Source organism: Carcharodon carcharias, chromosome 4 (assembly GCF_017639515.1).
Source record: "Carcharodon carcharias isolate sCarCar2 chromosome 4, sCarCar2.pri, whole genome shotgun sequence".
Classification (NCBI taxonomy): Eukaryota; Metazoa; Chordata; class Chondrichthyes; order Lamniformes; family Lamnidae; genus Carcharodon; species Carcharodon carcharias.
In genome coordinates, this window is record NC_054470.1 from 141309192 (window position 1) to 141321195 (window position 12004).

At 41.7% G+C, this 12004-nt stretch overlaps 1 protein-coding gene across 1 annotated transcript in view; it reads right to left on the bottom strand.

Annotated features, from left to right (window-relative positions):
• adgrv1 (adhesion G protein-coupled receptor V1) overlaps positions 1-12004 on the bottom strand; it is a 723938-nt gene that overhangs the window by 530632 nt on the left and 181302 nt on the right. The gene's annotated exons all lie outside the window — the stretch shown is intronic.

A 12004-nucleotide genomic window follows, 5' to 3' on the forward strand; every position in this document is an offset into this window, starting at 1 on the left:
AACAAAAAATGCTGGAAAAACTCAAAAGATCTGACAGCATTTCTTGTTCTTGTTTCAGGTTTCCAACATCTGCAATATTTTGCCTTTAAGCTAAAATTAGTATGCTAGCCATATTAAAATCAGCCCAAAGTTACATTTCCCCATAATTCTAGGTATAAAATTCAGCCTTTATTTTCTAGAAATTCCTGTTTGTAGAAATTACTTTTCCAATAGTTTTAGACTAATAACAAGCATTTACTGTTAAAAATCAACTTGTCTTCTCCCTTGCATTTCTTTGATTCACTTGTATTATAAAATACCACTACTGGGCTATGTGAAAGATGCAAAGCTCTGTCATGCAAAACATCTGCATTATATACCTTCATGTGTCTAGACAGTACAAGCCTGTTTAAAATAATTAGCTTCTTATACCGATATTCCTTGAAAATTAACTGCATACCCATCAGGGCATAAACTGGCATTATAGATCAGACATAAACTAGCTTTGTGCATGGGAAACATGCCATTTTCTTCTTCATTGAAATTAATGAAAATGAAAATCAGGTGGTTTCTAAAGTAGGAAACTGATTTACAATGCCCATTTTTCTGCCCTGATAGCAAGTTAAGAATCTACTTTACTGTTTCTGTCTGGACCAAAGCTCTAATAGCCTTTGGATTGAATCTATTAAATTATTAAATCTTTTCAAAGAAAAGATTTTTTTATTTCTAATTGCATAGAAGACAACATAAATAAGGCATTTTGTTTAATAACAGATTTCCTTTTTTTGCCAGACATTACACATACATGACAGATTGTAGAGAAACAAGCCTATGGGCTAATTGTAATCTGGGCAGAAGGGCAGTGCTTACAAAATGCACTCACTGGTCTAAATTTCATAGGAACATAGGACTTAGGAGCAGGAGTAGGCCATTTGGCCTACTCGATAAAATCATGGCTGATCTGGTTGTGGCCTCAGCTCCACTCTCCTGTTTGCCCCCCGTAACCCGGACTCCCTTGTCTATCAAGAATCTATCTAACTCAGCGTTTAATAAATTCAACGATCCAGCCTCTACTGCTTTCTGGGGAAGAAAATTCCACAGATTAGTGACCCTCTGAGAGAAAAAAATTCTCATCACCACCTTAAATGAGAGACCTCATATCTTTAAACTGTGTTCCCTAGTTCTAGTCTTCCCCCATAAGTGGGGACATCCTCCTAATATCCAACCTATCACATCCTCTTAGGATCTTATATGTTTCAATAAGATCACCTCTCATTCTTCAATTTAGTGGGTATAGGCCCAATCCGTTTAACCTCTCTTCATGAGATAAACCCTTCATCCCAGGAATGAGTTGGATGAGCATCCTCTGAACTGTTTCTAATGCTATTATACCATTTTTCAAATAAGGAGACTAAAACTGAACACAGTATTCAAGATGTGGCTTCACCAAGGCCCTGTACAGTTGCAGCAACACCTTTCTACTTCTATGTTCCATTCCCTTTTCAATAAACACCAATATTCCATTTGCCTTCCTAATAATTTGCTTACTTACATGCTAACTTTTTGTGATTCATGTAGCAAATCACCCAGATCCCTCTGTACCACAGAGTTCTGCAATCTCTCTCCACCTAAATAGTGCAATGCTTTTCTATTTTTTTCTGCCAAAGTGGACAAGTTCACATTTTCCCACATTATATTCCATCTGCCAAATGTTTTCCCACTCACTTAAACTGTCTATATCCCTTTGTAGGCCCTTTACCTCCTCTTCACAACTTACTTTCCTACCTATCTTGGTGTCATCAGCAAAGTTAGCTAACATACATTAGGTCCCTTCAACCAAGTCATTGATATAGATAGTAAATATTTGAGGCCCCTGTGCTGATCCAATGAAGGCAAAATACTGCAGATGCTGGAAATCTGAAATAAAAACATAAAATGCTGGAAAAGCTCAGCAGGTCTGACAGCATCTGTGGGGAGGGAAACAGAGTTAACGTTTCGAGTCCATATGACTCTTCTTCAAAGCTCTGATCTCTTGGGCACTCCACTAGTTACAGCTTGCCAACCTTAAAATTACCCATTTATCCCAAATCTCTGTTTCCTGTTAGCTAACCAATCCTTTATCCATGCTAATATATTACCCCCTACACCATGAACTCTTACTTTCTGTATTAACCCATTGATGTGGCATTTTATCAAACATCTTTTAGAAATCTCTTCATCCACCTTACTTATTACTTCCCCAACTCTAGGAGGGGGTTCTGATGGATGGAGGGCACCCCCCCACCACCACCTGCCCCCCCTCACCACCCCACCCCCCCAAACCCCCCTCACTCCTTCCCGCCCGAGATGTAGCTCTGGGCGGGAAATGGCCCTTAAGTGGCCAAAACTTAGCCACTTAAGTGTCTCAATTGGGGGTAAGGGCGGGCTTCCCGTCCAAGGCCTTGCTCACTCCAGTATAAAATTGCTGTGGGGTTGGGGCGCATGGGAACCTGGAGGGAATCCTGTCCCTTCAATTTCACGCTCTCCACCCACCCCCCCCATCTAAAATCCCATTGGTGGGGGAGGGTAAAATTCTGGCCAATTAGTTCTAGGAATTTCCCTATGACAGATGTCAGGCTAAAGCGCCTATGGTTTCCTGTATTCTGTCTCCCTCCTTTCCTGAATAAAGGTGTTGTTTGCTACTTTCCAATCAGCTGGGACCTTTTCAGAACCTCAGGCATTTTGGAAGATCAGAACCAATGCCTCTACTATCTGTGCAGCCACTTCTTTTAATACCCTAGGAATGCAGGCCATCCAATCCTAGGGACTTGTCTGCCTTTAGTTCTAACAGTTTTCCCATTACCTTATCCCTAGTGATAGTGATTGTTTTAAGTTCCTCCATACCTTTCACCTCTTGATTTTCAAGTATTTTTAAGAAGTTTTCTACATCTTCTACAGTAAATACAGACACAAAGGAGAGAATTTTCCATCTCTGACACCGACAGGCATCGTCACACTGGGACGGGAAAATTTGGGCTCTCCAAATTTTCCTGTCCTGCCTGCGACGATATCTACCAATGTTATGACTGTTGTTGTCTAGAGGCTCCTTTACTTTGAGGTTGTTGATTAATCCACTCATTGTGCATCACTAGGTCTAATACAAACTGTACCCTGGTTGGTGCTAGAACATACTGTTCTTAGAAACTGTGCTGAACACACTCTATGAACACATTTTCCAGGCTACTTTTGCCAATCTGATTTGCCCAACCTATATGTAGATTAAATCATCCATGATTCTTGCAGTTCCTTTCTTACATGCCCCATTTATTTCTTCCTGTGTACTCTGTCCTACAGTGTGGCCACTGTTAGCAGACCCGTAAACTACTCCCGCAAGTGACCTCTATCTTTGTTATATTTCTCATCTCTACCCAATTGATTTGATACGTTGCTTTTTCAAACGAAGATAGTCTCTCAATACTGTACCAATGTCATACTTAATTAATAGAGCTACCGCACCACATTTTCCAAGCTTACTGTCCTCCTGAAATGTCAAATACTCCTGAATATTCAGGTCCCAGCCTTGGTCACCTTACAACCATGTCTCTATAATGGCTATAAGGTCATATATGTTTATTTCTATTTGTGCTAACAATTCATCAATTTTGTTACCAGGGTACATTGGGGACTCCCAGTCCTTATTTAAATACTGCTGGCCTACCTTCCACCAGAAAGGAAAGGAAGACGATGCAGAACAGCAACCATTGAGGGAAGATTATGTAGCTTTTGACTGGCCATCAGCTTGAAATTAAATGTCAAGAGAAGGGTTTCGAGTGGGTCACACTGAAGGAAAGGGATGAGAGGTTGGCATTGAGGCACGAGCATCCAAGGCAAATGATGCAGTGATTTTCCTAGTAGGGCCAGAGGAGCACTTTTATAGTTAGTTTGGAGGGTCCATGGAGGTGCACTCATTCAGGAAGGTGGACAGTATTCCATCACACTCCTGAATTGTGCCTGGTAGATAGGGGGGACAGGCTTTGGGGAATCACGGGACAAGTTACTCTTTGCAGAATTCCCAACCTCTAACCTAATTTTGTAGCCAAAGTACTTATATGGCTAGTCCAGTTCAGTTTCTGGTCAATGGTGACCCGCGGGATGTTGATAGTGGGTGGATTCAGTGATGGTGATAACATTGAATATAATGGGGAGATAGTTAAGATTCTCTCTTCTTGGAGATGGTCATTGTCTGGCCCTCGTGTGGTGCAAATGTTACTTGCCACTTATGAGCCCAAGTCTGAATCTTGACCAAGTCTTGCTGCATATGGACACGAACTGCTTCAGTACCTGAGTCGTTGCAAATGATGTTGAACATTGTGCAATCATCCATGAACAGCCCGACTTCTGACGTTATGATGGAAGGGAGGTCATTGATGAAGCAGATGGTTGAAAACTGTGACCATAATATGATAGAACTTCACATTAAGTTTGAATATGATATAGTTATTTCTGAAACTAGGGCCTGAAATCTGAGCAAGGAAAACTATGAAGGTATGAGGGGCCAGTTGGCCGTGGTGGATTGGGAAAATACACTAAAAGATTTGATGATAGACAGGAAATGACAAGTATTTAAAGTAGTACTGCAAGGTCTGCACCAGAGATACATTCCTCTGAGACACAAACACCCAATGGGAAAGATGAATCAAACATGGCTAACAAAAGAAGTTGAAGATTGCATTAGATAAAAGGAAGTGGCTTATAAGGATGCCAGAAAAAGTGGTAAGCCTGAGGATTGGGAGCAATATAGAACCCAGCAAAAGAGGACCAAGAAACTGATAAAGAAAGGGAAAAGAAAATATGAATGCAAACTAGAGTGAAACATAAAGGTGGTAAAAGCTTCGTTCTGAAAAGGAAAAGATTATCTAAGACAAAAGTGGGTCCATGTCAGGGAGACAGGAGAATTTATAGTGGAGACCAGGGAAATGGTGGAGGAAGTAACCAATTACATTGTGTCTATCTTCATGGAAGAAGGTACAAAAAATCTCACAGAAATACTAGGCAACCTAGGGATTTATGAAACCGAGGCACTGAAAGAAATGAATATTAGTAAAGAGGTGGTACTTGAAAAGTTAACTGGGTCGAAGGTTGATGTAGTAATTATAGTTTTGAGAAACGTAGGACTGTAGCTTTAAAAAGAATCCTTTGTTGTAAAATCACATGATCTGTATAAACCAATGGGTTAGCAACGTGAGGAACCTCTAGGACAGAGTTCTTTTGTAGATATAGAGTTTAATGCACATATGTAGTTGCTGCTGCTGTCTTGTAAATAAAGTTAAATATGTCCACCAAGGAAAGCTGCCTGGAAAATCAAGACTATAACAAACTGGCGATGAGGATAAATCAGATCCGGCACTGTCTCCCAAGTGATTGTGAGTATCTAAGATAATTAAAAAAAAAGGAAGATATACCCATCTGAGATGCCAGAGTTTGGCAGAATCAGTCCCTTTGAACGAGCCACAGATAACTAGTCTCAATATATAGAACATCTTGCATTCTATTTTCAAGCCAACAAAATCACAGGAAAGGAAAAGAGGAGAGTGATTTGTAGGAGCAAGACCTACAGTTTAATTCAAAACTTGATAGCCTCCAGTGCTCCAGATTCAAAGAACTTCAGTGAATTAGTAGACCTTGTTAAGGGCATTTTCAACCCAAGCCCTCAATTACAATACAGAGGTTCAGGTTCAATTCACGGAATAGAGCTCGGGGTGAGACCATTGCTACCTATGTGGCGAAATTAAAACAACTAATGGAATATTGTGATTTCGGTGAAACCCTGAATGAAATGCTCAAAGATCATTTGGTATATGGCGTGCAGGAGGATATTATTCAGAGAAGATTGTTGGCTGAAGTGAATTTTGATTTTAAGAAAGCATTAGAAATAGCACTTGCGATTGAAAGTACTGTAAGGGATTCACAAGTAATTCAAGGGGTGCAAAATGGCATCATTCTCCTAGTTGGGCGGGAAAAAGTGGCAGGAAAAGCCAGGACTCCACTGCAAAGCAGGAAACAGCTCCTGGTAACTGAAAATTGAGAGGAAACAGCTTAGCAGCAAGTTGAAAAATAATTTTTATCGATGTGGAAACAATCATACTCCTAACATTAGGCAATTTAAAAAGGTGGAGTGTTATTTTTGTAACAAAAGTGGACGCAAATTGAAACATTGCAAAGCGAGATTTAAACAGGCTTCTAGGCAACAATCAAAGTCCAATAAAGTATACTGTGTGGAAGAGGCAGAAATAACCAATTCTGACATTTATTCATTGTCCAACATGAAAGTTGGGAAGACCCAGAGTCAATTACTGTCACATTGCAAGTGAATGGTAAACCATTAAAAATGGAAGTAGACCCGGGTGCTTCCAACACTGTAGTAGGAGAACACACTTACAGATATTTAAATAAAGGTGATCAGCAATAAAATTTGGAACAAACATATGCCAAGTTGAAAATGTACACAGGCGAAGAAATCCAGGTAAAAGAAAAATACGACACCATCTTTAAGGATGAACTGGAAAAAATCCAAGGCCTACAAGGCTAAAATTTACATGGACACAAAAGCAACCCTTCACTTCTTGAAAGCAAGACCAGTGCCATACGCCCTGAGAGAGAAGGTTGACACTGTGTTAAATCAGCTAGAGAGGCTCGGTGTCATAAAAGCGGTTCAGTTCTCAGAGCGGGTAGCACCCATAGTCACTGATCTTAAACCAGTCTAGATCATCGGGATCTGTGGGGACTATAAACTAATGGTCAACAAAGCTGCCAACTGAACAGGTACCCTATTCCCAAGATTGAAGACCTGTATGCCAAACTAGTAGGAGGAACAATGTATTCAAAGCTTGACATGGGTCACGCATATCAGCAACTGGAACTGAATGATGCCTCCTGAGAATTTGTGACATAAGGACCCACAGAAGATTATATCAATAGACATATCTGTCCTTCAGCGTTTCCTCGGCCTGTGCCACTTTTCAGAGGGCAATGGGAAGCTTTCTACAAGGACTACCTTACGTTGTGGTCTACCTGGACAATATAGTGATAACTAGATTCACAGACAAGAAAATCTAGAGGAATTATTAGAAGCAGGAGTGTGCCTAAAGAAGGAAAAGTGTACTTTTCAGGCAAATGAAATCATTTATTTGGGCCACCTGGTAGATGCCCAAGGGTTACACCCTGTTGAAGAGACGGTTAAAGCAATCAGAGAGGCACCTGCACCTAAGAACGTCTCTGAACTTAAATCATTTTGAGGGATGGTAAATTATTACAGCCGATTTCTTCCAAATTTATCAATCGGTTTAGCCCCTCTACATTCATTGCTGAAGAAAAACCAGCATTGGGTTTGTGAGTCATCCCAAGAAGAAGCTTTCATGAAAGAAAAGCAGCTCCTGCACTCTTCAAGTTTGTTAGTGCACTACAACCCAACAAAGGAATTGGTGCTGACCTGTGATGCATCCCCCTATGGGGTGGGAGCGGTACTATCTCACAAGATGGAAAATGGTATAGAGTGGCCGATAGACTATGTACCCAGGACATTTAACACAGCTGAAAAAGGATATTCTCAGGTCAAAAAGGAAGGTCTGTTGATTTTTTTGGCGTAAAAAAAAGTTCGCCAATACTTGCTTGGGCAACATTTCACAATAGTATCAGACCACAAACCACTTTTGGAAAAGGCCATATCTCCCACAGCTTCAGCATGAATACAAAGATGGGCCCAATTTTGGCAGCATATGAATACAACTTTGTACACAGGCCAGGGATTCATATAGCAAATGCCAATGCCCTAAGTTGCATCCTTTGCAAGAGAACAATGTCCCAATTCCCCAAGAGCTCGTATTAGTGATGAACTTCCTGGATTCCTCACCAGTCTGTGCCAGGCAGATAAGAAACTGGATGAGTCATGATCCAGCCCTGTCTGAGTGAGAGACCAGGTGTTGTTACATGGTTGGTGCCAGGAACCAGTCTCTGATGAATTGAAGCCATTTTTCAAACAAAGACATGAAATGAGCAGTCAGGATGGAATTCTATTATGGGGTGCATGAGTAGTAGTTCCTTCATAAGGAAGGGAGCCACTCTTGGTAGAGTTACACAGTGCCCATCCAGGAATCTCAAGAATGAAGGCGATAGCGCAAAGTTATCTTTGGCAGCCGGAGAAGAACGGCAATATTGAAAATGTGGTAAAACACCATGTGCAATGTCAACAACGACAAAAGTTGCTGGTGGCAGCCCCATTACATCCATGGCAGTGGCCTGATAGACCCTGGGTGAGATTGCACATAGATTACATCAGTCCTTTCCTTGGAATCATGTTTCTACTAATTTTAGATGCTCATTCCAAGTGGTTAGGCGTTAAAGACGTAAAGTTGCCAACGTCAGGTGCTACTATAGAAAAACTACACCAAAGCTTCATCATCCGTGAACTGCCAGAGGTAATCGTCTCAGATAATGGTACTGCATTTATGAACACTGAGCTTCAATGATTTGTCAGCATCAATGATATCAACCATGTGAAGACTGAACCGTACCATCTGTCATCTAATGGACTGGCGGAGAGAGCAGTATAAACTTTTAAGGTGGGAATGAGAAAGTAAACAGGTGAGTCGTTGGAAATTAAACTTGCTCATTTCCTACTTCACTACAGAGCAACCCCCCACACCAAAGACAGGTGCAACACCTGCAGAATTACTGATGAGGCGCCGTTTTCAAACAAGACTAAGCCTGATACTTCCCAATTTGGAGGGGAAGGTGGAGAAAAGTCAAGGGAACCAAAGAGCGACTCATGATTTGCATAGTCGTGAGCAACAATTTACTGTTGGAGAAGCAGTATATGTAAGGAATTTTGGTGGAGGACTGAAGTGGTTACTTGGTAAAGTAAGCTCTGTCGTATCACATGGAAGCGAAGGGCCAGACCACCCGTAAACATGTGGATCATTTAAGGAAAAGGGATTCCCCCAACAAAATGATGTTCCACCTGTAACCAGTGATAAACCTGCGGTTCCTGTTGAAGTTGCTCAACCAAGGATAGACATGCCCAATGTCTCTGTAGGAGTGGAAGACACTGAACTGCCTGTGCCTAATGAGGTACCTGATGTTAATGTGATTCCAGAGAATGTGGTTTCTGCCAAAGAATCGGAAGTCATGGAGCTGCGACGTTCCACACGGATCAGGAAACCACCTGAAAGGCTGAACTTGTGATTTCATGACCTGTGTAAATATTGTAATGCCATGAGATAAATATCCTTGTAAATACAAAGTGTGCAGAAAGATTAAATGGGGAGGAATGTAGTAATTGTAGTTTTGGACTCTAGCTTTAAGAACAAACCTCTGTTGTAAGATCACATGATCCTCTTGGAGAGAGTTCTTCTCTAGTTATAGGCCTGAGGGTTCAGCTTGGCGAGCAGAGGCGGGGCCCGCTTGCCGAGGCATAAAATGACAGGCGGTGACATTGGGCGGGCGTCCCGACATCACCACGCGTCATTTAGATTTTCAGTTCGGCGGGCGGACAACCGACTCGGCTACACACCCACTGAACTGTCAAAGGCCTATTGAGGCCAGTTAAATATCAATTAAACTAATAAACTGAGCTGCCCGTCCAACCTTAAGGTTGGCGAGCAGGCGAAGAACCCAGGAGGCCTTCGCATTTTTCATGGAACCTCATCCACGGGCGGGATGAGGTTTCATGTAGTGTTTATAAATTGAATAAAAATTTTTATAAAAATTCATTGACATATACCAGCTCATCTGACACTGTCACATGAGGCAACATGTCTTAAACTTTTTTCTTTCCTTTATTTATATTTTGGAACTTAAACTAATCTCCCTGAGGCAGCTCTGTGCCTCAGGGAGAGCGGACCCGATTGGGGGCGCCGATCAGATCCATGCCCGCCCCCACACAACCCCCCCCCAACGGTGGGGGATGGAATTCTCCCCATAGAGTTTGATGCACATATGTATTTGCTGCTGCTGTCTTGTAAATACAGTTAAATGTGTCCACCAAGAAAAGTTGTCTGTAAAATCAACTCTAACAGTTGATAAATCCCCTGGGCCAGAATGAGCTACATCTTAGAGCGCTGAAGGAAGTCACTATAGAGATCGTGGATGCATTGCTGCTTACCTTTCAAAATTCTATAGATTGAGGAAAAGTTCCTACAGACTGGAAAGTAGCAAATGTAACCGTACTATTTAAGGAGGGAGAGAGAGGGAGAACAGAGAATTACCGACCTGTTAGTTTGCCGTCAGTAGTAGGGAAAATGTTAGGATCTATCATAAAGGATGTGATAACTGGACATTCAAAAATAATGGTTCAACTGGGCAGAATCAACACAGATTTATGAACGGGAAATCATGTTAGACAAACCTGTTGGAGTTTTTTTGAGGATGTTACTTATAGGACAGATAAAGGAGAATCAGTGGATGTGGTGTATTTGGATTTTCAGAAAGCTTTTGATACGGTCCCACACAGGTTAGTAAACAAAATTAGTGCACATGGGATTGGGAGTAATATACTAGTACAGACTGAGAATTGATTAAGAGACAGCAAGCAAAGAGGAGGAATAAATGGGTCATTCTCAGGATGGCAGGCTGTTATTTGTAAGGTACCACAAGGATCAGTGCTAGAGCCACAGTTGTTCACAATCTATATAAACTATTTAGATGTGGGAACCAATTGTAATATTTCCAAAGTTGCTGGTGACACAAAACTAGGATGGAATGTAAGCTGTGAAGAGGATGCAAGGAAGCTTCAAGCAGACTTGGACGACTAAGTGGGCAAGATCATCGCAGATGGAATATATTGTGAATAAGTGTCAAGGTATCCACTTTGGTACAAAAACAGAAAGACAGAATATTTCTTAAATGGTGAGAGGTTGGCAAGTGTTGGTGTCCAAAGGGACCTGGGTGTCCTTGTCCATGAGTCACTAAAAGCTAGCATGCAGGTGCAGCAAGCAGTTAGGAAGGCAAATGGTATGTTGGCCTTCATTGTAAGGGGATTTGAGTGCAGGAGTAAGGATGTCTTGGTGCATTGTATGGAGCCTTGGTGGGAATGCACCTGGAGTATTGTGTACAGTTTTCATCTCCTTATCTAAAGAAGGATATACTTGCCATAGGGGAAGTAACAAGGGAGATTCACCAGGCTAATCCCTAGGATGGTGGGATTTTCTTATGAGGAGAGATTGAGGAAACTGGGCCTGTATTCTCTATAATTTCAAAGAATGAGAGGTAATCTCATTGAAACTTACAAAATTCTTGCAGGGTGTGACAGGGTACATGTAGGTAGGATGTTTCCCTTGGCTGGTGAGTCTAGAACCAGGGGCGTTTCTTTCTAAATAAATGGTAGGCCATTCAAAACTGAAATGAGGAGGAATTTCTTCATTCAGAGGGTGGTGAATCTTTGTAATTCTCTACTCAAGAGGGCTGTAGAAGCTCAATCATTGAGCATGTTCAAGACAGAAATCAATATATTTCTGGAGACAAGTGACATCAAGTGATATGGGATCGTGCGGGAAAGTGACTTTGAGGTAGATGATCAGCCATGATCTAACTGAATGGCAGAGCAGGCTTGACAGGCTTAATGGCCTATTCCTGTTCCTATGTTGTGCCTAGGACATTACCTTGGGGAACTCATGCAATGATATTCCGGGACTGAGATGATTGACCTTCAACAACACAACCGTCTTCCTTTGTGCTAGGTATGACTCCAATCAATAGAGTTTTTGCCCTGATTCCAATCGACTTCAGTTTTGCCAAGGCTCCTTGATGCCACATTCGGTCTAATGCTGCCTTGATGTCAAGGGCACTCATTCTTATCACCTCCTGAGTTCCACTCTTTTGTCCATGTTTGGATCACGGCTGTGATGAACTTAGGAACCGAGTGGTCCTGGTGGAACCCAAATTGAGCATCAGTGAGCATGTTATTGCTGAGAGTGCTGTTTGATAACATTGCCCACGACATCTTCCACTAGTTTGTTGATGATTGAGAGTAGACTGATGGGGCAGTAAATGG